The following is a 27,063-nucleotide window of genomic DNA, read 5'->3' as shown; positions in this document are numbered from 1 at the left end:
AAATCAATACTCACACTTTCACAACATTCACAGACATGCAGGAGTGGTGAAAAATTTGAATTGCTCAAGGCTAAGGTCAAACAAGACTATGTTCTGCCTTCCTGTTTTGACTCATTGTAAACAAGCATCCTTGCCATGATCTACCTAGCATCACATTTTTTATATTTTTGTTGGCAATTTCACTGTTTAAAATGACCCCCAAGCAAACTATTTTATATAGATTGGATAAACAAGGTTTTACACTGTATAGTGGGAGAAGGCAATGGCAACACACTCCAGTACCCTGGTCTGGAAAATCCCGAGGTCAGAGGAGCCTGGTAGGCTGCAGTCCATGGGGTCGCTAAGAGTCCGATACGACTGAGGCACTTCACTTTCACTTGTCACTTTCATGCACTGGAGAAGGAAACGGCAACCCACTCCAGTGTTCTTGCCTGGAGAATCCCAGGGACAGGGAAGCCTGGTGGGCTATTGTTTATGGGGTCACACAGAGTCGGACACGACTGAAGCGACTTAGCAGGAGCAGCAACACTGTATAGTACAGAGAACTAATATACTGTGATAAACCACAATGAAAACGAACATGAAAAAGAATGTATATATATATATATATAACTGAAGCACTTTGCTGTACAGCAATGAACACACTATAAATTAACTATATTTGAAAAAAGTTAATTAAAAAAATTAGATTAAAACTAAGGTATCCTTAAACAGAAAGACATATAAGGTTATATGCTGACAAAGTGTTCACTCGCTCAGTTGTACCCCACTCTTTGCGGCCCCTTGGACCAAAGCCAGCCAGGATCCTCTATGTAATTTTCCAGGCAAGAACACTAGAATGAGTTGCCATTCCCTACTCTAGGGAATCTGTCCTACCCAGGGATAGAACTCACATCTCTTGCACCTCTTGCAAGGGAGGCAGGTTCTTTAGCCCTAGCACCACCTGGGAAGCACAATATATATTGATAGGTGGCGAAATATTAATATATTGTGACCAGAGGCTCACAAGAACCTAACCCTATATTTCCCCTAGGAGCAGTGGTTCAGTATTTGCTAATTCAGCATTCACGGTGACTACAGAATAAAATTACCCAAGTAACAAGAATCAACTATACTTTGAATGTGACACCTTATGCATGTAAAATTAACTAACAAGACAGGACAATAGTCCGTTCACCAAAATGAGCTACCATTTCAGTCTGTTCACCAAAAGGAGCTACCATTTTCCTGCAGCATTATTCCATGAGAATACTCAATAAATACATGTGAAGTAAGTGGTTCATAAAATTAAGTGCTCCAGTTTTATGTTAAAGACTCCTATGTTCAATATTCTTTCCCAGCTAGCACAAATGTAGGCCAGTCCTTTGCTATTATTTGGAGTATGTGGAGGCATACATTAGAAGCTAAAGCTCATAAACCTCAAGTCAGAGAAGAAAAAAGTTCAGTAAGACTGTTCATTAAAGTTCTCATTATTGTACAATTAGCCCCTGAACAATACAGGTCCACTTACATGGGGATTTTTTTTTTTTTAGCCGCATGTGGGATTCTAGTTCAGAGACCAGGGGTGAAACTGCATCCCTGCATTGGAATTCCAGGAACCTTAAACACTGGACCACCATGGAAAGTGCAACATATGAAGGTTTTTTTTTCCCCCAGTAAATATGTACTACATACAGGATCCTCTGTACTACAGGATCCGACGTTGGTCGACTCCTTGAATATGGAACCTCTGATACTGGAGGGCAGACTGTAAGGTTACCTTTGAAATTCCGACTGCATAAAGGATCTGCATTCTAATTCCCCTGCTCCCCTCCACTCCTGCCTCTCCCCAACCCTTCCCTTCCCACCTTTCAAAGGTCAACCGTATTTTAATTCAGTAGATTTCATCAGCTTTCACGATGTTTAGAAAATAACCTGCAATCACACATAATAGCAAGCATAAACAAGTGTTTCAGTTTTATTTAACATTTTTAAATGACGGCACACTCTTTCTCTAATGCACCATACTAAAAAAGTGCAAAATATTTACCATAAGCATATGGTCAGGAAAGTGAACACCCACAATGGTTGCACCATCAACTCAACTAAGCACTTTTACTCATTTAAAGAGGCCACAGCGTTTTCTGAAAGTTGCTGGACGTTAACAGCTGCTCCACATCTTCTTGCACTACTCTCTTCTGAACTGGTCCAGGTTGCTCAGCACGTACCCACGTGGGGTTAAGAAGGCGGTGAAGAACACCACGAGGGCAATAGCCACCTCCTGGAACAGGAGATCAACAGCGCTGTTAGGAGGGCGGCTTCCGAAGTGGAAAACTGCTTCAAACGTTTTGAGGAGTTTGGCTGTGGTCCTCGACCTGGGGGCCCGCTGACACCTAAAAAGCAGAACTCCCTTCCTAGGTGACCCAGGAGAGATTTCTGAGGAAAATTCATTTTCCTCCGCATGGTGCCGCCTGACCTTTGAAATCTGGAAGCTACACACTGCCCGCGATTTCCTACGTTTTAGGGAAAAATGCTAGGTCTCGGCAATTTAGGGCTCTATCAAAGTGGGAGATGTTCTGAGGTGCAACGACGGCTCTACCCCTCGCACTTCGCGCCCAAAACGGTACCGACGTCGAAGGTCCGGTTCTCTGAGGCCCTCGCGCTCCTCGAGGTCCGCGCTTCCCGGCGCCTCAGGCCCAACCCCAGCGCCCTCACCGCGACGGCGCCTCAGCTCCCCAGCGGCCTCCGGCTGAGCCCTCCGGACCACCCGAGCCTCCCACCCGAGCAGCGGCCGCGTCCTCCTTGCCTCCACCCGTCGGGGCGCTCCCGCCTAAGCCACGCGCTTCCGCCCGCCGCGTCCCGCCTTCGCCGCCCGGGAGAATGGGCCCCAACTCACGATGGTCGACACCGGGCGCTGGCGCGGAGGCTCCGAGTGGGCCATGCGCAGGCCAGGCAGCAGGAGCAGCAGGGTCACACGGCGGCGGGGAAACACGCAGAGCAAGGGCGTGCGCGGCATGATTCGTCCGGTGCGGCGAAGCCAGGCGTACACGCGAAGCGCGGTGAGGAGACGTGAGGTGAAGCGAGGCGACGCGAGGTCGGACCTCGCGAGCCTCACAACACGGCAGGAGTATCGTCTGCGCATGTTCTGGGGACACAGAAGGTGGGGGGGCACTACTCCCCTCTCCCTGATAAGCCCCGCCCCTGACACGCCCCTTCCGCTCGGCACCCTGCTGTGCCCAGACCTTACGCACGTCCCCGCAGCCTCAGTCCTCGTACGCTCCTCGCGTAGCACCATCGCTATGCTTCTAGGCCCTGCTTCCTACCCATGCCACACCGCCGTCTCCCCTACCTGCCCTGCCTAACTTCCTAACCCCACGGCACACAGAATCTCGATTTCTGTTGGTTGGGGATCAAACGGTAAAGAATCCGCCTCCAATGCGGGATCAGTTCAGTTCAGTTCAGTTCAGTTCAGTTCAGTCGCTCAGTCGTGTCCGACTCTTTGCGACCCCATGAATCGACGCACGCCAGGCCTCCCTGTCCATCACCAACTCCCGGAGTTCATTCAGACTCACATCCATCGAGCCGGTGATGCCATCCAGCCATCTCATCCTCTGTTGTCCCCTTCTGCCCCTGCCCCCAATCCCTCTAAGCATCACAGTCTTTTCCAATGAGTCAACTCTTCGCATGAGGTGGCCAAAGTACTGGAGTTTCAGCTTCAGCGTCATTCCTTCCAAAGAACACCCAGGACTGATCTCCTTTAGGATGGACTGGTTGGATCTCCTTGCAGTCCAAGGGACTCTCAAGAGTCTTCTCCAACACCACAGTTCAAAAGCATCAGTTCTTCGGCACTCAGCTTTCTTCACAGTCCAACTCTCACATCCATACATGACCACTGGAGAAACCATAGCTTTGACTAGACGGACCTTTGTTGGCAAAGTAATGTCTCTGCTTTTGAATATGCTATCTAGGTTGGTTATAACTTTCCTTCCAAGGAGTAAGCGTCTTTTAATTTCATGGCTGCATTCATCATTTGCAGTGATTTTGGAGCCCCTCAAAAATAAAGTCTGATATTGTTTCCACTGTTTCCCCTTCTGTCTGCCAGGAAGTAATGGGACCAGATGCCATGATCTTCGTTTTCTGAATGTTGAGCTTTAAGCCAACTTTTTCACTCTCCTCTTTCACTTTCATCAAGAAGCTCTTTAGTTCCTCTGCACTTTCTGGCATAAGGGTGGTGTCATCTGCATATCTGAGGTTATTGATATTTCTCCCGGCGATCTGATTCCAGCTTGTGCTTCCTCCAGCCCAGCGTTTCTCATGATGCATAGAAGTTAAATAAGCAGAGCGACAATATACAGCCTTGATGTACTCCTTTTCCTATTTGGAACCAGTCTGTTGTTCCATGCCCAGTTCTAACTGTTGCTTCCTGACCTGCATACAGGTTTCTCAAGAGGCAGATCAGCTAGTCTGGTATTCCCATCTCATTCAGAATTTTCCACAGTTTATTGTGGTCCACACAGTCAGAGGCTTTGGCATAGTCAATAAAGCAGAAACAGATGTTTTTCTGGAACTCTCTTGCTTTTTCAATGATCCAGCAGGTGTTGGCAATTTGATCTCTGGTTCTTCTGCCTTTTCTAAAACCAGCTTGAACATCTGGAAGTTCATGGTTCACATACTGCTGAAGCCTGGCTTGCAGAATTTTGAGCATTGCTTTACTAGCATGTGAGATGAGTGCAATTATGCGGTAGTTTGAGCATTCTTTGACATTGCCTTTCTTTGGGATTGGAATGAAAACTGACCTTTTCCAGTCCTGTGGCCACTGCTGAGTTTTCCATATTTGCTGGCATATTGAGTGCAGCACTTTCACAGCATCATCTTTCAGGATTTGAAATAGCTCAACTGGAATTCCATCACCTCCACTAGCTTTATTCATAGTGATGCTTTTTAAGGCCCACTTGACTCACATTCCAGGATGTCTAGGTGAGTGATCACACCATCGTGATTATCCCAATGCAGGATACCTGGGTTCGATCTCTAGGTTGGGAAGATCCCCTGGAGGAGGGCATGGCAACCCACTCCCATATTCTTGCCTGCAGAAATCCCCATGGACAGAGGAGCCTGGTGGTCTACAGTCCATGGGGTCACAAAGAGTCGAACACAACTGAGCGACTATGCATACAAAATAAAGCATAGTGAACACCGCTAGACTTAACCTACCTTTATCTTTCATTCCTCCTTACCTGTATCTCTCTACATGCCATCACTTCTTTCGGTGGAATTTATAACGTTTATACTCTGCTCCCTAATGTTAATGACATTTTCTATGCATGGTCAATAATTTAATTCCCCAAATTAAAATCAAGAACAAGTATCTAAAAATATTCATGGCAGGATCAAATTGAGTGTTTGGATCCAGTAAAGAAGGTGATGTAACTGGAAATTCTTGAAGAAAAAGTGGTATATTGTGATTTTCAAATTTAATAATATAAGAAGCCTTTGCCTACTCCCTAAGATGATGTAGTTTCTTCACAGTATTTCATTTTTAGGCTTATTGTGAAACTAGCATTCTAGGGTTTCTTTTGATTTGCTCATTTCTACTACCTGATTTCTTCCTCTTTTTGGGTTCCTATTTCATTTTGCTTCCCTTTTTTTTTGTTTCATTCTTATTTCAATTCCTTAAGCAATTCTTCCAGGAAGGGTCTGTGGATCCATAAAAGTCAAAGAAATATCTTGCTCCACACTTAATTGCTAATTTGACTGGGTATACAATGCTAGACTCAAAACTATTTCCTTGTTTTCTAGCATTTTAAAGGAATTTTAAAGGCATTATTCCCTTGTTTTCTAGCAGATAGTGTAATTGCTACGTGTGATCCAATATAATTCTTATTCCTCTAACGTACCCTCTTTTTTTTTTTTTCTTGGAATCTTTTTGTGTTTGGACTTGTTAAGTTTCTCTAAGATATGGCTAGATAAGGTTCTTTCTTCATTCATACAAACCAGCAGTGGGTGAGACTTTTCAACTTGAAGACTTGGATCTTTCTTAACCACTGGGAGATCTACTCCTGTGTATTATTTATGTCCTTCCCTCTATTTTCTCTAGTCTGTCTTCTCTTCACAAGAGGTAAAGGATCAAGAGAGCTGTCTGTGGTCTCTTTTATTATGTAAGACAGTAATCCCATTCAGTAGGGTCAACTGCTACTGCTACTGCTAAGTCACTTCAGTCGTGTCTGACTCTGTGCAACCCCATAGACAGCAGCCCACCAGGCTCCCCCCGTCCCTGGGATTCTCCAGGCAAGACCACTGGAGTGGGTTGCCATTTCCTTCTCCAATTCATGAAAGTGACAAGTGAAATTGAAGTCAGTCAGTCATGTCTGACCCTCAGCGACCCCATGGACTGCAGCCTTCCAGTCTCCTCCATCCATGGGATTTTCCAGGCAAGAGTACTGGAGTGGGAGCCATTACCTTCTCCGTCACTAGGGTCTACTCTTAACCTAATCTCCCAGAGGCTACACCTCTTAATACCATCACTTTGGAAATTAGGTCTTCAACAGATGAATGTGGAGGGAATGTAAACATTCAGTCCATTGCGTTTAGTAAGAAAACAAGAGTGCAAAAACATCTCATTAAAAAATTTTAGTTCTTATTATCACAAGAAAAAATTTAGTAACTGTGTGGGAAATAGATGGGAAAACAGTGGAAACAGTGTCAGACTTTATTTTTGGGGGCTCCAAAACCACTGCAGATGGTGACTGCAGCCATGAAATTAAAAGACGCTTACTCCTTGGAAGAAAAGTTATGACCAACCTAGATAGCATATTCAAAAGCAGAGATATTACTTTGCCGACTAAGGTCCATCTAGTCAAGGCTATGGTTTTTCCAGTGGTCATGTATGGATGTGAGAGTTGGACTATGAAGAAGGCTGAGTGCTGAAGAATTGATGCTTTTGAAGTGTGGTGTTGGAGAAGACTCTTGAGAGTCCCTTGGACTGCAAGGAGATCCAACCAGTCCATTCTGAAGGAGATCAACCCTGGGATTTCTTTGGAAGGAATGATACTAAAGCTGAAACTCCAGTACTTTGGCCACCTCATGCGAAGAGTTGACCTAATGCTGGGAGGGATTGGGGGCAGGAGGAGAAGGGGACGACAGAGGATGAGATGGCTGGATGGCATCACTGACTCGATGGATGTGAATCTGAGTGAACTCCAGGAGTTGGTGATGGACAGGGAGGCCTGGTGTGCTGCGATTCATGGGGTCGCAAAGAGTGGGACACGACTGAGTGACTGAACTGAACTGAACTGAACTGATGGTTAAAATATGTTCGTTGTATTTATTGTAGGAATCCTTTCTGAATATATAACCACATATCTCAGATGGGACTCAAACCCATAACAGAAACCATACAACTCATCTCAGGACTTAATAAAGCTGAGGTTTTTTACGTCTCAGCACAGAAGGAATTCTGCAAGAGGCAAAGTTATAAGAAGTAAATTTATTAATAATATTTGTAAAGAAGTTGCAGGAGCATGAGACATGAAAGGATGGTCGTGTCCCAGGTCTTGGGCTAGTTCCTAGGATGGGCCACCAAATGCAGGTCCTTGGCTTCTGGCAGGAAAGCATTCAAGAACAAGCCATAGTAAAGTGAAAGCAGAGATACACATTCCATAGGCAGAATAAGATCTGTCTCTGAAGGTGAGAGTGGACCTTGTAGTTACTTTTTATGGACTGGGTAACTTCATAAACTAGTGAATAGGAGGATTATTCCAACTATTTCAAAGAAGGGGCAGGGATTTCCAGGAACTAGGTGAGCCACCATTCACTTTTTGGTCTTTAGAACCTGCCTCAGAACTGTCATGGTGCTTGTGGGTGTGTCATTTAGCATGCTAATGTATTACAATGAGCATTACAATTGTTTTACAATATAATATCCATCTATGTTGCTGCAAGTGACAAAATTTCATTCTTCTTGGTGACTGAGCTGGCCACTTACCCATTTCCCACGGCTCTTTTTCCCCTTCTCTGCTTTATGTATGGCCCATAAGGACCATCTGAACATGGTAATTGTATGTCTCATTCACTAGGAGGTGAGCATTGCAAGAGTAGGCTTGTCTGACTTGTTCACCCCAAAGCACCCCAAGAAGCACCTCACACACAGTAGGTACCCAATAAATATTTGTTGAATGCACGAATAATGAATGCTCATGTCTCCCTGCTCTCTTTTCCTTCCCACCTAAAGACACTCTCTGGAGAGAACACCCTCTGCAACACAGTAGAAACGGACAACTAGGGAGGCACTAGATTGTGAAGAAGGGGAATGAATGCGCGATGGCACCTGTAAATATTGGTCACCCATTTGTAGCCGTGAGATTATGGGAGAGCGTAGCTGGAGGAGGGGTACTAATATATAATTGTTCCCAGACATTTCTCTCCCTCTATGGGCCAAAGAGGACTTGAGTTTTGCCTACTCAGTTTTTTTTTTCTCTCCCTCACCCTTCAAGATGGGGGAAGAGGGGGTGTCAGAACGATCCCTTTAAATTCTTCTAATGCAGAATCAGAAGGAAACAGAAGGGGCAAAAGACAGGAAGCTCAAGATACCACTGTATGCAATTTTCTGAAGAGCTGAAAAAAAAAATTTGTACTATGTGAATAAAGTAGAAAGAAAAATGGAAGGGAATTATTAGAAGGCTTGCGGTAGTCTATGTATCCCAGTGGTAAACAGCCTGCCTGCCAGAGCAGGCTTAGAAACACACATTCAGTCCCTGGGTCAAGAAGATCCCCTGGAGGAGGGCACAACAACCTACTCCAGTATTCTCACCTGGAAAATCCCATGGACAGAGGAGCCTGGCGGGCTACAGTCCATAGGATGGCACAGAGTTGGATATGCTGAAGAGACTTAGCACAGCACAGCACTGGTGTCCCCTTTATAATATCTGGAAAATTGAAATTAAAAACTTGAAAATTTGAAACTGTTTTGGGATGACAAAGTATATATTTCAATTGACATATCTAAACCCTAGGTCATCTTTTATTATTCATATTCATAAAATTTTCATATCAATAAGACTATATGTTAAGGCGATTTACATTAAAAATGTAAATGAATGAGTAATAAAAGGCAAAGGTTGTCATATTAGATTTTTTTTTAAAGATCCAGCTATATGTTGCCTAAAGGAAACCCACTTGAAGGTATAGACAGACAAAACTGAAAAGGTGGGAAAAGATAAACCATGCAAATGTAAATTACAGAAAGCTGAAGTTGCTGTATTCTCAAAGTAAATGTCCTTGCAAGGAATTTTCACATAGATGAAGACTAAGGGATAATCATTAAGGGGTCAACTCATTACAGGATATTAAATTCCTAAATGTTTATGCACTTAATAACAAAGCTTCAACATATTTGAAGAAAAAATAGACAAATCTAAAATTATAGTTTGAGAATTTAAAACTCGTCTTTCAATAATGCTTGTTTTCAATAAAACAAGTAGACAGAATATCAGTAAGAATATGGAAGTCTTAACACCATCAATATTGAAGTAATTGACATTTATAGAACACTCCATTTAATGATACCCAAACACACGTTTTTTTAAGTATACATGAAATATTTACCAAGATATAATATATTCTGTATTATAAAATAAGTCACAATAGTTTGAAAGGATTGAACTCATACATGGCATGGTATATCCTTTAACAACAATGGGATTAAATTAGAAATCAAAACCAAAAGGGTATCTGAAAAAACTCCTAGAATATTTAGAAATTGAACAATACACTTCCGAGTGACCCATTAGTCAAAGAAGAAACCACAAGGGAAATTAGAAAAGATTTTCAACTGAATAAAAATAAAACACGATGCATCAAATTTTATGAAGAGCCAGGCTCTTCTCTCCATGGGATTTCCCAGGCAAGAATACTGGAGTGGGTTGCCATGCCCTACTTCCTGACCCAAGAAGCAATCCCAGGTCTCCAGCACTGCAGGCAGATTCTTTCCCATCTGAGCCACTAGGGGAGCCTTCTTCTGTAGTACTTGCCTTAGCATAAAATCCTAGACATTTTCATGCAATTTTCTCCGATATTTTTTATTTTGGGGTTCCAATGTTGTTGACATCTGGTATAGTCTGTAAACCTTTCTTTTCTGGGAACTGCCTCTCCCTCATAAAGTGATGATGGTAGTAGTTGTTATTATCGATATTATAATTAGTAGCAGTCATAGTATTTAACCTTTATAAAGCACCTATTATGTGACTGTAACTTCCTCTAAACACTACACAAAGTATTAACTCTCTTAATCTTCCTATACCCCTATGAGGTAGGCATTGTTATTATACTCATTTACAGATGAAGAAACTGAGGCAAGGAAAATTTAAGCAAATTGCTCATAGGTATACTAGTGGTTCAGAAAGGTTTTTAATCTCAGGAACTCCTTAGAGATTAAGCTCCAAAGAGCTTTTGTTTATGTAGGTTATACTATGTTCAGTTCAGTTCAGTCGCTCAGTCGTGTCCAACTCTGTGACCCCATGAATCACAGCAGGCCAGGCCTCCTTATCCATCACCAACTCCCGGAGTTCACTCAAGCTCATGTCCATCGAGTCTGTGATGCCATCCAGCCATCTCATCCTCTGTTGTCCCCTTCTCCTCCTGCCCCCAATCCCTCCCAGCCTCAGGGTCTTTTCCAGTGAGTCAACTCTTCACATCAGGTGGCCAAAGTATTGGAGTTTCAGCTTCAGCATCAGTCCCTCCAATGAACACCCAGGACTGATCTCCTGTAGGATGGACTGGTTGGATCTCTTTGCAGTCCAAGGGACTCTCAAGAGTCTTCTCCAACACCACAGTTCAAAAGCATCAATTCTTCGGCGCTCAGCTTTCTTCACAGTCCAACTCTCACATCCACACATGACCACTGGAAAAGCCATAGCCTTGACTAGATGAAACTTTGTTGGCAATATGCTTTTGAATATGCTATCTAGGTTGGTCACAACTTTCCTTCCAAGGAGTAAGCGTTTTTTAATTTCATGGCTGCAGTCACCATCTGCAGTGATTTTGGAGCCCAAAAAATTAAAGTCTGACACTAGAAACACTTAAATACTTAAAATATTTATTAATTAATTCACAAAAATAGAAGTAACAAACCCATCACATAGTCACATAAGTAACATTTAAATGAAATATAAATATATGAGTTTTTAAACAGTGAGCTGAGTGGTATTGTTTTACATTTTTGTATCTCTTTACTGCCAGATTTAATAAAAAATTGTGCTGTGTGTATGTTCAGTTACGCAGTCGTTGCCGACTCTTTGCAACCCCATGACTGTAGCCTGTCAGATTCCTCAGTGCATGGAATTGTCAGGCGAGTGTATGCTCCTCGGTTCTTTGTCTCGTCACAACAAAAATTTGGAGTGATGGACATTAAAGCCCCCGCTGCATGTCACAGCTCTCGGGTCTCGGACAGACAGTGTTATAGCTCTCAGATCTTGAACGGACCCTGTTATAGCCCTTAGACAAATCAGTGTTACAGCTCTATTTTATTTAGAAGTTAGCAGAAAAATCCATCTTCGAGGTGTGAGGGCACGTTGATTCAAAGACGTGAAGAGAAGGGTGCCCCAGCGCGCAGGAGAGAGAGAAAGAGAGAGAGCCCTTTGGCTCCTCTTTTTATATGTTTTTTTCTTCCCCCTGGGCCTGCCCTATGCAACTTGGGCTTAGTCAGGAGTGCTGTTCTACCTGAAGTCCTCACTCCAGTCCTTGGACCTTCCTTTGACCTTTCTCTGTTCTACTTTCGTGGGCTTTTCCCTTCCTTGTCTGTTAGCTACCGCCCTTTTGGACTCCTTTTCCCTATTCTAACTACCTAACAGAATTTTCCAGGCACGTATATTGGAACAGGTTGCCATTCTTACTCCGGGGGATCTTCCTGACTGAGGGATCAAACCTGCTGCTGCTGCTGCTGCTGCTAAGTCACTTCAGTCATGCCCAGCTCTGTGCGACCCCATAGACGGCAGCCCACCAGGCTCCCCCGTCCCTGGGATTCTCCAGGCAAGATCACTGGAGTGGGTTGCCATTTCTTTCTCCAATGCATGAAAGTGAAAAGTGAAAGTGAAGTTGCTCAGTCGTGTCCGACTCTTGGCAACCCCATGAACTGCAGCCCAATAGGCTCCCCTGTCCATGGGATTTTCCAGGCAAGAGGACTGGAGTGGGGAGCCATTGCCTTGGGATCAAACCTGAGTCTCCTGCATTTCCTGCATTGGCAGGAAGATTCTTTACTATTGTACCATGTGGGAAGCTCATAATAGAAGATTAGACTACCTGAAAAAAAAAAATTAGAAATAAACTACCCATATTCACATCTGCTTTTATGCTCAACCTATTGTGATGTCCCATGTTATACAGTCTCTGGAAAATTCCACCATACATTCTTCTGCGAATGAGTAAAAAAGTCAAATATCTTAGTGTTATTAGGAAAAGAATTTTCGTTTAATTGTGTGTTTTTTTTTTTTAAATGAAAATAACTGTGACATTGTGGGGCCTCAAGAAGGGTCTAGGAAACTCCTAAATTCATGGGCTACATGAATCCTGTAAGAACTCATTTTTTTAAAATTAATATTTATTTGGCTGTACTGGCCATTCTCAAGATGGCAGAGTAGAAAGACATGTGCTCATCTCCTGAGAGAGAACACGAAAATCATAACTAGCTGCTGAATAACCATCAACAGGAGGCTGCTGGATCCCACCAAAAAAAGATACCCCACCTCCAAGGGCAAAGGAGAAGCTGCAACAGGATGGTAGGAGGGGCACAATCGTGTTTAAAATCAAACCTCATACCCGTCAGAGAAACTCGAAGGTGCAAACAAAACCTCGTGCACAAACAAAACCCAGGGAAAGGACCAATGATTCCTGCACAAGAGACTGAGCCAAACAGGCCTTTGAGTGTTTGAATGTCTCCTGTGGAAGAATGAGTCAGCAGTGGCCTGCCATGGGCACAGAGGCTCTGGCAACAGCAGAACTGGGAGGCACAGCATTTGGCATAAGTCCTCTTGGAGGAGGTCGTAATTAGCCCCACCATGTGCGTGCCTGCTAAGTCACTTCAGTCGTGTCCTTCTCTTTGTGATTCCATGGACTGCAGCCAGACAGGCTCCTCTATCCATGGGATTCTCCAGGCAAGAATACTGGAGTGGGTTGCCATTCCCTTCTCCAGGGGATCTTCCTGATGCAGAGGTTGAACATGTGTCACTTAGTGTCTCCTGCATTGGCAGGCAGGAGTTTGATTAAATGGACATAAGTTTGAGTAAACTCCAGGAGTTGGTGTTGGACAGGGAGGCCTGGCGTACTGCAGTCCATGAGGTCACGAAGAGTCAGACACGACTGAGTGACTGAACTGAGCTGAGCATTGCCAGGCAGGTTCTTTACCACTAGTGCCACCCGGGAAGCCCCACAATAAAACTGCTGAGCAGGCAACTCACAAACTGGAGAACAATTATACCAAAGAAATTCTCACACTGTTGTGAAAGTTCTAAGGCGAACAACAGATTTCCCAACCTGGGGATCCAGCAAAGAGACCGCAAACCCCCAGGGAATTTGACTTTGAAAGCCAGTACGATTTGATTACACAACTTCCACAGGACTGGGGAAACGAGACTCTTGAAGGGCACAAACAAAAGCTTGTGAGTGTCAGGACCCAGGAGAAAGGAACAGTGACCCCATAAAAGACTGAGCCAGACTTGCCTGTGAGTGCCCTGCAGTCTCCAGCAGAGGCACAGGTTGACGGTGACCTGCCGTGGGGCCCCGGGGCACTGACTACAACTGTCCTGGGAGCTGCAGCATGCTGGTATAAGTCCTTTTGGGAGAGGATCATTACCCCTACCATAGTTTGGTCTCAGGACTTCCCTGGTGGCTCAGACAGTAAAGCGGCTGCCTACAACGTGGGAGACCCGTGCTCAATCCCTGGGTCGGGAAGATCTCCTGGAGAAGGAAATGGCAACCCACTCCAGTAATCTTACCTGGGATGGAGAAGCCTGGTAGGCTACCATCCATGGGGTCACAAAGAGTCTGATACAATTGAGCGACTTCACTTTCACTTTCAAACTACAGGAAGGGAACACAGCCCCACCCATCAGCAGAAAATTGGATTAAAGATTTACTGAGCATGGTCTTGTTCACCAGAGCAAGACCCAGTTTTACCCACAGCCAACCCCTCCCACCAGGAAGCTTCCACAAGCCTCTTATCCTCACCCATCAGAGGGGAGACAGAATGAAAACCACAATCCCAGAAGATTAACCATACTGATCTCATGGATCACAGACTTGTCTAACTCAACGAAACTATGAGCCATACCCTGTAGGGCCACCTAAGTCTAATGGGTCATGTTGGAGAGTTCTGACAAAACGTGGTCCATTGGAGAAGGGAATGACAAATCTCACTTTGCCACTTCAGCATTCATGCCTTGAGAACCCCAGGAACAGTATAAAAAGGGAAAAGATATGACACTGAAAGTCGAACTCCCCAGGTCAATAGGTACCCAATATGCTACTGGAGAAAAGCAGATAAATATCTCTGAAGGAATGAAGAGGCTAAGCCAAAGAAGAAACAACAGCCAGTTGTGGCTGTGTCTGGTGGTGAAATTGAAGTCCAGTGCTAAGTAGAACAATACGGCATAGGAACCTGGAATGCTAGGTCCATGAATCAAGGTAAATTGGAAGTGGTCAAACAGGAGATGGTAAGAGTGAACATCGACATTTTAAGAATCAGTGAACTAAAATGGATGGGAATTTAAAAGGAAGAATTTAATTTAGATGACCATTATGAATAGTACTGTGGGCAAGAATCCCACAGAAGAAATGGAGTTGCCATCATAGTCATCAAAAGAGTCCAAACTGCAGTACTTGGGTGCAATCTCAAAACAACAGAATGATCTCTGTTTATTTCCAAGGCAAACCATTCAGTATCACATAATCCAAGTATACGCCCCAACCAGTAATGCTGAAGAAGCTGAAGTTGAACGGTTCTGTGAAGACATACAAGATCTTCTAGAACTAACACCTCTCAAAAAAGATATCCTTTTCATCATAAGGGATTGGAATGCAAAAGAAGGAAGTCAAGAGATAGTGGGAGTAACCAGCAATTTGGCCTTGGAGTACAAAGTGAAGCAGGACAAAGGCTAACAGAGTTTTGCCGAGAGAACGCACTTGTCATAGCAAAACACCCTCTTTACTACACATGGACATCACCAGATGATCAATATTGAAATCAAATTGATTATATTCTTTGCAGCAGAAGATGGAGAAGCTCTATACAATCAGCAAAAACAAGACCAGGGGCTGATTGTGGCTAGGATCATGAATTCCTTATTGAAAAATTCAGACTTAAATTGAAGAAAGTAGGGAAAACCACTAGACCATTCAGGTATGACATAAATAAAATCCCTTATGATTATACAATGGAAGTGACAAATAGATTCAAGGGATTAGATCTGATAGAGTCCCAAAAGAACTATGGAAGACGATTCATAATATTGTACAAGAGGTGGTGATCAAAACCATCCACAAGAAAAAGAAATGCAAAAAGGCAAAATAGTTGTCAGAGGAGGCCTTACAAATAGCTGGGTAAAGAAGAGAACCAAAATACAAAAAAGAAAAGGAAAGATATACCCATCTGAATGCAGAGAATAGCAAGAAGAAATAAGAAAGCCTTCCTAAGTGAACAATGCAAAGAAATAGAGGGAAAAAATAGAATGGGAAAGACTAGAGATCTCATCAAGAATATTAAAGATACCAAGGAAATATTTCATGCAAAGATAGGCACAATAAAGGATAGAAACAGTATGGATATAAGAAGAGGGGACAAGAATACACAGAAGAACTACACAAAAAAGATCTTAATGACCTGGATAACCATGATGGTGTGATCACTCACCTAGAGTCAGACATCCTGGAGTGCAAAGTCAAGTGGACCTTAGGAAGCATCACTATGAACAAAGCTACTAGAGGAGATGGAATTCCAGTTGAGCTATTTCAAATCCTAAAAGAGGATGCTTTGAAAGTGCTGCACTCAATATACCTGCAAATCTGGAAAACTCAGCAGTGGCCAAAGCACTGGAAAAGGTCAGTTTTCATTCCAATCCCAAAGAAGGGTAATGCCAAACAATGTTAAAACTACTGCAGAATTCACTCATTTCACATGCTAGCAAGGTCATACTCAAAATCCCCCAAGCTAGTCTTCAATGGTACATGAACCAAGAACTTCCATATGTTCAAGTTGGATTGAGAAAAGGCAGAGTAACCAAAGATCAAATTGCCAACATCCATTGGATTATAGAAAAAGCAAGAGAATTCCAGAAAAACATTTACTTCTGCTTCATTGACTAGACTGAAGCCTTTGATTATATGGATCACAACAAACTGTGGAAAATTCTCCAAGAGAATAGACCACCTGACCTGCCTACTAAGAAATCTGTGTGCAGATCAAGAAGCAACAGTTAGAACTGGACATGGAACAATGAACTGGTTCCTAATTGGGAAAGGAGTATGTCAAGGCTGTATATTGTCACCCTGCTTATTTAACTTATATGTAGAATACATCTTGTGAGATGCTTGGCTGGATGAAATACAAGCTAGAATCAAGATTGCCAGGAGAAATATTAAATAACCTCAGATATACAGATAACACCACCCTTATGGCAGAAAGTGAAGAGAAACCAAAGAACCTCTTGACGAAAGTGAAAGAGGAGAGTGAAAAAGTGGGCTTAAAACTCAACATTCAGAAAACTAAGATCATGGCATCTGGACCCATCACTTAATGGCAAACAGATGGGGAAACAATGGAAATAGTGACAGACTTTATTTTGGGGGGCTCAAAAATCACTGTAGATGGTGACTACAGCCATGAAATTAAAAGATGTTTACTCCTTGGAAGAAAAGCTATGACCAACCTAGACAGCATGTTAAAAATCAGAGATGTTACTTTGCTGACAAAGGTCCGTCTAGTCAAGACTGGTTTTTCCAGCAGTCATGTATGGATGTGAGAGTTGGACCATAAAGAAAGCTGAGTGCTGAAGAATTGATGCTTTTTGACTGTGGTGCTGGAGAAGACTCTTGAGAGTCCCTTGGACAGCAAGGAGATCCAATCAGACAATCCTAAAGGAAATCAGTCCTGAATATTCATTGACAGGACTGATGCGGAAGCTGAAACTCCCATACTTTGGCCACCTGATCGAAGAACTGGCACTTTGGAAAAGACCCTGATGCTGGGATAGATTGGGGGCAGGAAGAGAAGGGGACGACAGAGGATGAGATGGTTGGATGGCATCACCGCCTCAATGAACATGAGTTTGAGCAAGCTCCAGGAGTTGGTGATGGACAGGGAAGCCTGGCATGCTACAGTCCATGGGGTTGCAAAGAGTTGGACATAACTGAGCAATTGAACTGAACTAAACCAAACGGGCCAAATCATCCCACTCCAGGGATGTTACACTTGGGATCAGCAGTCTGAAACTCTCTTTCTTTTATACGATGAGTGGTCTAACTTGGGAGCCATGTTTTTTTCTACCCACAGAGAAAGCCCTTCCATGGTGAGTCAATAATGAAGCCAAGCTGTTGAACGAAGCAGAGATACGCGATGGAAGGAACATCCTGACCACGTTCAGATCCCTGCTTCTCACTGTTCTGAAGCTCTGGTACTTTCTGTCCTTGAATTCTGGGCCACTTTTTATTTTCTTAATGACAGATCCTGCTTTTGACGTCAATGAGTCAAAACTGGATTTCTATCGCTTGCAACCCAAAGGGTCTTAACAAAGACTCTGTTAGTCAAGTCTTTTTTCCCTCAAGTTTTCCCTGCCCTTAAATTTTAAAAAGATATAAAAAATGATGAAGTAAACTAAGAGCTCTGTGAGAGACAAGCTTGGTTGAACTAATCCAAATCATGAGAAGTTTAGACTGGTGTGCTACTGATGTGAGAATCAAGCATTTTAGGTCTTTCTCTGTGATAAAAACCCATAAATTACTTTTGACAGTGTCAGTAAATCTGACTCTAAATTCAGCCACAACAAAATTAAGCTCCTGCTGCCCACCTGTACCCCTGCAGGTGGCACTTTCAGCTTCTCAAATTGCAGGTACAAATAGCAGTAGCTCCTTCAATATTTCCAAGTTACAGAAGACTAGCACTGTTAACTCAAACCTCTCCAACTTTCAATAAAGGGCTTAATGGGCCCCAGATTCAATATATTCTCAGTGACCTATAATGCAGAACCTTCCTGCTACAGTTATATAAAGGGCATAATTAGAGCTATAGCCTAGAGATCAGGTTTTTTGAGCTCTGTATATACAATGAAAAAGAAAGGCACACTCACCCACTTGCTTCTTTTTAATGTGATTTTTAAAAGTGTTTGTGCTCTAAATAAACTGGTATTAGAGTTCTAGAAAATTGTATAATGTATTAAGACTGTGGTACCTCAGGCTCAAACATCTTCAATTCTCTCCTCTCTAGAAAACACTTTTAATTTCTGTTCAAGGACCAAAGTTCTTTGAGGAATGCAGTGACTCTCTCTGGGTCTATTTATGTCTATCTTTACAGTTGCAGGACCTCAAAGAAAGAAATTCAAGAAGGCAGCAACAGCAGAGAGTTGCAAAAGTTGAGAAAACATTCAGAGTTATGCAACTGGTACCATCAGTATCACACTCCTGAATTGAACACACATTGCTAATATTAGATCCAGTAAAATCGGCCATCCATTATTACAAAGCATCTTGAGAAAGAATTGCCCTTCTGCAGTTCACAAGATAATCTTGATGGTCCAAGTTTACTCTTTCAGATTTGTACTTTTTTTTTAAATAGAGTGTTTCTTCAAAAAAATTGTAGGCAATGAAAACAGTTTTATTTTTCTTATATCACTTTTTCATTTTTTAATCTGAAATTCCTTTCCCTCTCCTAAACTGCAAGATATTTGCAGATATATCTGTATCCAGATATTCTTCAGTGGATTTCTTTTATACTGGAGTGAAGAGAGATTGGCAGTTGGAGCCAATAGATCAAAGATCAGACCTTAGTACTATCCTTTACTAGCTGTGGAACTTTATTCAAATAAAGTGAGTATAATAATAAGTATAATAATACTTCTCTTAGAATGCTGATGTAGAGCTTAAATGAGGTAGTGTGTATATATGTATTAACCTGTATGTGTATATATATATACACATACAGGTTAAGATTGTTGTTTAGGAGCTAAGTCATGTCCTACTCTTTTGTGACCCCCTGGACTGTAGCCCACCAGGCTCCTCTGTTCATGGGACTTCCCAGGCAAAAATACTAGAATGGGATGGCATTTTCTTCTCCAGGGGGTCTTCCCGACCCAGAGATAGAACCCACATCTCCTGCATTGGCAGTTGGATTCTTTACCACTGAACCACCTGGATAAATGTCCCTCATTCAGTGTTACAGAAAACATAATAATAAATCAAATTGATTGGGTCAAATAAGTGGAAAGGCCAGCAGTAGTTGATTTCAGAGGAAGCTTATTTAAACATCTCTAATGGTGTCACCAGGGACTCGTTTTTCCTTAGGGCACAAGTTAGCTGTACCTTAAGTCAGGCTCCCCTCTGGTAGCAGGATGGTTACCAAGAGCTTCTGGGGCTACATCCAGGTTCAATCGTGTTTAATAGAAGAGGAGAGTCTTCCAGCATCTTCTGCAGGAGATATTTTCTTTTCCAGAAGTCTTAGTCACATCCTGGCTCTTGAGGGGTTACATATTTTCCCCTGAATGGATCTCTTAAGCCAAGGGAGTGGCATGTAGGCATCTGCTGAAAATCTTAATCAAATCAGGCAACCAGGTGTAAAATGTTGGATCAATCCCAACCAAACTCCTTGATTGGGGAAGTGAGAAATTATGAGAAAAAAAGAAAGGAGCAAAATGGTTGAGGAACCATGACAGTGTGTAAGAATGTGTTTTGAAGAAGGATGCTGAGTAAACTGGGTTGAATTCCATCTCTAGGATTTGTGGAGAAAACAGATCCTTCCAAAAGATCAAGGATTGGCTGGTACCCTTGCCAATTAGACCTCTAGAACATTCCATAGCATCTTAAATACTTAAGATGATATCACCATCCTTATTATCTTAAACACTTTAAATGATATTTTATACTTACTTTTCTATATAGTTTAGGGTTCATATATCTGTAAAGCAAATGGTTTAGCTTTGCATGTTTTTGTATTTTATAGAATTTAAGATGTCATTATTTGATGTCTCACTAAGAAAGAAAAAAAAATCTATAAATCATGACTCAGTATTAAGAGGTCACCAACTGTAACACAACAAATTTCAGCATTCCTTTAAAAATGTGAAGAAAAAAAAAATCTGTGTCTTAGAAAGGAAAAAATACAATACATGGAATTATCTTGTATGTTACTTTAGTGTTTTTAAGATCAATGTTTTTCATAGCTCAAATTCAGTGAAAGCATGAATATACCACAGCTTTTATCCATTATATTATTGATATTTGGGTTGTTATCAGTTGGCTGATATAAACAATGCTGCTATGAACCTTTTTGTTCCTATCTCCTGGCGCACATGGGCATAAGTTTCTCTATATAACCAACAGTGGATTTTTGCTGGATGCAGGACAAGCCAATTTTCTTCTTTCCTAGGTAATATCAAACTGCTTTCCCAAATGGTTCTTCCTATTTCTACTCTTACCAATAGTATGTGTTGTTGTTCTTTAGTTTCTGAGTCAACTTGTGACTCCATGGACTGTCACCAGGCTCCTTCTGTCCGTAGAATTTCCCAGGCAAGAATACTGGAGTGGGTTGCCGAATTTCCTTCTTCAGGGGAATCTTCCCAACCAGGGATGAAATCTGTGTCTCCTGCATTGGCAGACAGGTATATGCCACTGAGTCACCAGGGAAGCACCACCAGTAGTATAGTGAGTTCCTAATCACCCACATCTTCATCAACACTTGGACTTGTCCCTTTTTAAAAAAATTTTTAACCAATGTGATGAGCCAGTATTATTATCTTATTGCAGCTCTATAATTTGTACTTCCATTATATTAACCCAGTTGAGCACCTTTTAATTTGTTTTATTTTGATTTCTTCATTTGTTCAGGTTTTTTGAAAATTACTTCACAAATATTTTTTACCAATGTGTGACTTGTCTTTTCACTCTTCTTACTGTGTGTTCTGATGAACTGAAGCTCCTGTTTTAAATGTAGCTGAATCTATGTGTAGGGGAGGCAAAACTTTACTTCTACCCTCTTAAGGTCTCTGACAGGGACTGAGAAGTAAGTTGACACACACAGATTAACAAGGAAAGGCATACAGATTCTTATATGTGCATGGGATCCTCTCAGTTCAGTTCAGTTTAGTCGCTCAGTCGTGTCTGACTCTTTGTGACCCCATGGACTGCAGCACGCCAGGCCTCCCTGTCCATTACCAACTCCTGGAGTTTACTCAAACTCATGCCCATTGAGTCAGTGATGCCATCCAACCATCTCATCCTCTGTTGTCCCCTTCTCCTCCAGCCTTCAATCTTTCCCAGCATCAGGGTCTTTTCAAATGAGTCAGCTCTTCGCATCAGGTGACCAAAGTATTGGTGTTTCAGCTTCAACATCAGTCCTTCCAATGAATATTCAGGACTGATTTCCTTGAGGATGAACTGGTTGGATCTCTTTGCAGTCCAAGGAACTCTCAAGAGTCTTCTCCAACACCACAGTTCAAAAGCATCAATTCTTCGGCACTCAGCTTTCTTTATAGTCCAACTTTCACATTCATACATGACCACTGGAAAAACCATAGCCTTGACTAGACAGACCTTTGCTGGCAAAGTAATGTCTCTGCTTTTGAATATGCTGTCTAGGTTGGTCATAACTTTCCAAGGAATTTCCAAGGAATAAGCATCTTTTAATTTCATGGCTGCAGTCACCATCTGCAGTGATTTTGGAGCCCCCCAAAATAAAGTCTGACACTGTTTCCACTGTTTCCCCCTCTATTTACCATGAAGTGATGGGACCAGATGCCATGATCTTAGTTTTCTGAATGTTGAGTTTTAAGCCAACTTTTTCACTCTCCTCTTTCACTTTTGTCAAGAGGCTCCTTAGTTCTTCTTCGCTTTCTGCCACAAGGGTGGTGTCGTCCGCACATCTGAGGTTATTGATATTTCTCGCAGCAATCTTGATTCCAGCTTGTGCTTCATCCAGCCCAGTGTTTCTCATGATGTGCTCTGCATATAATAAGTTAAATAAGCAGGGTGACAATATACAGCCTTGATGTACTCCTTTTCCTATTTGGAACCAGTCTGTTGTTCCATGTCCAGTTCTAACTGTTGCTTCCTGACCTGCATACCTGGTCTGGTATTCCCATCTCTTTCAGAATTTTCCACAGTTTATTGTGATCCACACAGTCAAAGGCTTTGGCATAGTCAATCAAGCAGAAATAGATGTTTTTCTGGAACTCTCTTGCTTTTTCAATGATCCAGTGGATGTTGGCAATTTGATCTCTGGTTCCTCTGCCTTTTCTAAAACCAGATTGAACATCTGGAAGTTTATGGTTCACATACCTTTGAAGTCTGGCTTGAAGAATTTTGAGCGTTACTTTACTAGCGGGTGAAATGAGTGCAATTGTGTGGTAGTTTGAGCATTCTTTGGAGAAGGCAATGGCAACCCACTCCAGTATTCCTGCCTGGAAAATTCCATGGACAGAGAAGCCTGGTAGTCTACAGTCCATGGTGTCACAAAAAGTCGGACACGACTGAGCGATTTCACTTCACTTGAGCATTCTTTGGCATTGCCTTTCTTTGGGATTGGAATGAAAACTGACCTTTTCCAGTCCTGTGGCCACTGCAGAGTTTTCCAAATTTGCTGGTATATTGAGTGCAACACTTTGACAGCATCATCTTTCAGGATTTGAAATAGCTCAACTGGAATTCCATCACCTTCACTAGCTTTGTTCATAGTGATGCTTTCTAAGGCCCACTTGACTTCACATTCCAGGATGTCTGGCTCTAGGTGACTGATCTACAGGAAAGCTAAGACCCAAAGAAGCAGTTAGAGCTGAATATTTATACACTAAGCTTTGTGTTGTACAAAGAGTAATAAATTGTTGAAACTGACAAGACAAAAGGGCTTGGCCCAGAGCAGTTAACAGTGGAGAAGTGAATAGGAAGATGAAGGTTAACAAGATATGTTTGTATAAATTTCCCTCATTCTTGATTACCGTCTCTGGTGATGAGAATATTTCTTTCCTCCTGGTATAGGCAAGATAGCTTTCACATCGTTCAAGATCACTGTCAGGGGCACTTTGACACATATGTTTCATTCCTCTTCATTTTTCAGACTCCAGAAGATTCAGAACAATGCTTGGAAACGGGGAACAGTATCATTGCAAAACATAGGAGGAAACAGAATTTTCCTTTTATTCATGATTATAAAACTCACCTTCTATATTCTATTTCTAGAAAGATGAGCCAAGGGAGGGGCTGTGGTGGATGCTTACATTTGGTGAAAAAATGAAGTTTCAGATCGGAGTAACAGAATATGGTATACACAGTTAGAAAAGGAAGGATCTGGGTTTTAGCCATAGGTGACCAGGTGGATGGGGTGACACGCTGATGGAGGGAGCACGGAGAGGAAGAACAGAACATTCAATTGCAAGAGACAGAAATGTACTGTTTTAATCCACCTCCAATCAGTTTAAGATGAAAAAAGGAGAGTTAGTGCAACTTAGCAGCTCATAAAAACTGAATGACTAGGAATGGATTCGTTTAGGGCAAGCTATGCCCAGGAGTTCAAATGATGTCAGGACTTCCCTTTCTCAGTTTCTCTGCTTCTTTCTGCTTGCGGTCTCCATTCTCTCCTATTGCTCATGTCTTTCTCCTCATAGCTAAGGAAGATAATTTACGTTGTCCTTTAAGGTCAAAATTCCAGAGAAATAGATTTTTAAAAAAATCTCCTAGGATAACTTCATAGAAATGTCCAGAATAGATGCTGATTCGCTGACCTGCGTCACAGGCCCACTAGGTCTGTTTGACTCTAGAGTGCATACTCTTCACCACCACTGAATACTATCTTAGCACTTAAAAAAATATATATATATATATATATTTTTTTTTTAGTCTGCCTTCTTATTAGAGTCTAAGCTCCTCAAAGACAAAGAATCATTTATTTTTTACCTGGCGCATCTATTGCTGTGCTTGGCATATGGCATTGGACGCATTTTAAAAAAGAAAAATATGTGTAAGAGTGAACTGAAATAGATAAATCTAAACTCTAACAGATGATGTGTAAAGCAAGTATATTCAGTATCTTGTAAGTGCAACTAAATAGTATAATAAGAAAACACAAGATAGATGAATTAAAGGGTGGAAAAAATCATGGAGCACTTACACATGGTTTCTGTAAAGGTAAATCACACCCAATTAGTCTACTGCTGCTGCTGCTGCTAAATCACTTCAGTCATGTCCAACTCGGTGCGACCCCATAGACAGCAGCCCACCAGGCTCCCCCGTCCCTGGGATTCTTTAGGCAAGAACACTGGAGTGGGTTGCCATTTCCTTCTCCAGTGCATGAAAGGGAGAAGTGAAAGTGAAGTCGCTCAGTCGTGTCCAACTCTTCACGACCCCATAGACTGCAGCCTACCAGGCTCCTCTGCCTATGGGATTTTCCAGGCAAGAGTACTGGAGTGGGGTGCCATTGCCTTCTCCGACTAGAAGAATGCTAGTCTACTCGAGTTCTTCAAATATGCAGATAGAGAAAAGGACAAAGTGAAACAAGCAGACCTTATTTGGCTTTTCAAAAAGCCTTTTGATACATTTCCACGTCAAAGGCTTTTAGAAAAATGGTGCCACCCTCAGATTTTAGAATGCTGTTGTTGTTCAGTTGCTCAGTCATGTCCAACTCTTTGCCATCCCATGGACTGCAGCATACCAGGCTTCCTTGTCCTTCACCATCTCCTGGAGTTTGCTCAAACTCATTTTCACTGAGTTGATGATGTCATCTAACCATCTCATCCTCTATCGTCCCATTCTCCCCTGCCTTCAATCTTTCCCAGCATCGGGATCTTTTCTAATAAGTTGGCTCTTTTCTAATGAGTTGCCAAAGTATTGGAGCTTCAGTTTCAGCATCAGTCCTTCCAATGAATATTCAGGGCTGATTTTCTATAGGATTGACTGATCTCTTTGCAGTCCAAAGGACTCTCAGGAGTCTTCTCCAGCACCATAGTTCAAAAGCAACACTTCTTCAGTGCTGAGCCTTCTTTATGGTCCAACTCTCACATCCATACGTGACTATTGGAAAAACCATAGCTTTGACTATACAGACCTTTGTTGGCGAAGTAATGTCTCTGCTATTGTTGGTATTATTTTACTTTTGTTTGTTAAATTGTGTCTAGAAAGCAGAATCTAAGTCAAGCAATGAATATTTGGAATAAATGAGAAACTGTAAATATGTGCACATTAGGTGCTTCAGTCATGTCCAACTCCGTGCAACCCTATGGACTGCAGCCTGCCAGGCTCCTCTGTTCATGGAATTCTCCAGGCAAGTATACCAGAGTGGGTTGTCATGGCCTCCTCCGGGGGATCTTTCACACCCAGGGACTGAACTCTTAGATCTCCTGCACTGGCAGGTGGATTCTTTAACACTAGAGCCACCTGGGAAGCCCGAAAGTGTAGTAGTGGGGACCAATCTTATGTAATGCTTTGTAAATTATCAAAAGGTGGTTAGGACAATGAAATTTTTAGTTTGCATATAATAGGTCTTTCAGTTAGTGTAATATTTAGCTAAAGACAAAGGCCAAATAATAGAAAATAATGGTAGGTGTCTTGAACTTAGACAAGATTCCTTTAGGCATTTACGGGAAGTAGACCCTGATGCTGGGAAAGATTGAGGGCAGGAGGAGAAGGGGACAATAGAAGATGAGATGGTTGGATGGCATCACCGACTCAATGGACAAGGGTTTGGGTGGACTTCAGGAGTTGATGATGGACAGGGAGGCCTGGTGTGCTGCGGTTCATGGGGTTGCAAAGAGTCGGACACGACTGAGTGACAGAACTGAACTGATAACAGTACAGGGGAACAGGATGTGGGCACCCAGAGCCAAACCTTTTCTCCAACTAGATGGGCCTATTTCCCTTGTATTTTCTCACTTTTCCATGTATTTATCTCCTGTCACCACACACACACACACACACCTACCTCAAACACACACATACACACATACACATGCTCAGTTGAAGAAACCCCTACCAGTTAGGAGCGATATTTTTTTCCTGACAATGGAATGCTACAATCTCTAAACCTTTGAGGACTGGGGTTGAGGAAAGATGCATGGGTTGAAAGGTTAGGGGCGGGGAAATGAAATAATATCAATTGGAAAGAAATATCTTTGCAAGGAAGTAAGGAGGTGATGAGTGAACACAAGAAAGATACATCTAATCTGAAGAAAGTCCAGAGAAAACCAATGATCACATTCATAAAGTCCTTTCCTGATAAAAAAGAAAAAAAAAAGAAACCTAAATCTTCCAACCAAACGTGAAATGTATAAAATAATACAGGACCAAGAAATGGTTAAAAACACATCACAAAATTTGAAAGTCCTCTTAGTCTTTTAAGCTTAGAGATGGTTTGAGAACAAACCTTGGAGGCATGACTTAGAAAACTTGTTTCTCAAAGGATGGGTAGAGATTGACAAAGCAAGTACTTTCAAGAGGGATTTAAATAAATTCCCAGAGGACAAATACACGACGTATTGAAAAGCCTGTCGGAGAACTGTGAGGGGTGATTTGTCTGATGACCAGGGTGAGACTGTCTGGATTCTAGTCTTGGCTTGTCCACTTACTAATGCAGCATGTACGCCCGGGGGGCAAACGACTTAGTATTTTCGAGCCTATTTCCTTAGTTGTAAAAGGATACTTGTCCTTTTTCTTGTAAAAGTAAGGTTGTAAAGGATACTTGTAATACTTGTCCCCACTACCTCAAAGGGTGGGGTTTTGGTGTTCAAAGGAAGCCATGCATTTAACAGTGTTTTTGCAAACTGTAAGGTGTTCCATAAATATGTGTTTTTGTTAATGCATCGCTGAAACTCCCAGACGAGGTGGTATCTGGGGAGAGTGATTTGGCTC

Source organism: Capra hircus, chromosome 21, assembly GCF_001704415.2.
Source record: "Capra hircus breed San Clemente chromosome 21, ASM170441v1, whole genome shotgun sequence".
NCBI lineage: Eukaryota > Metazoa > Chordata > Mammalia > Artiodactyla > Bovidae > Capra > Capra hircus.
The sequence above is the reverse complement of the archived record's forward strand: the minus strand, read 5'-3'. Positions refer to the sequence as shown.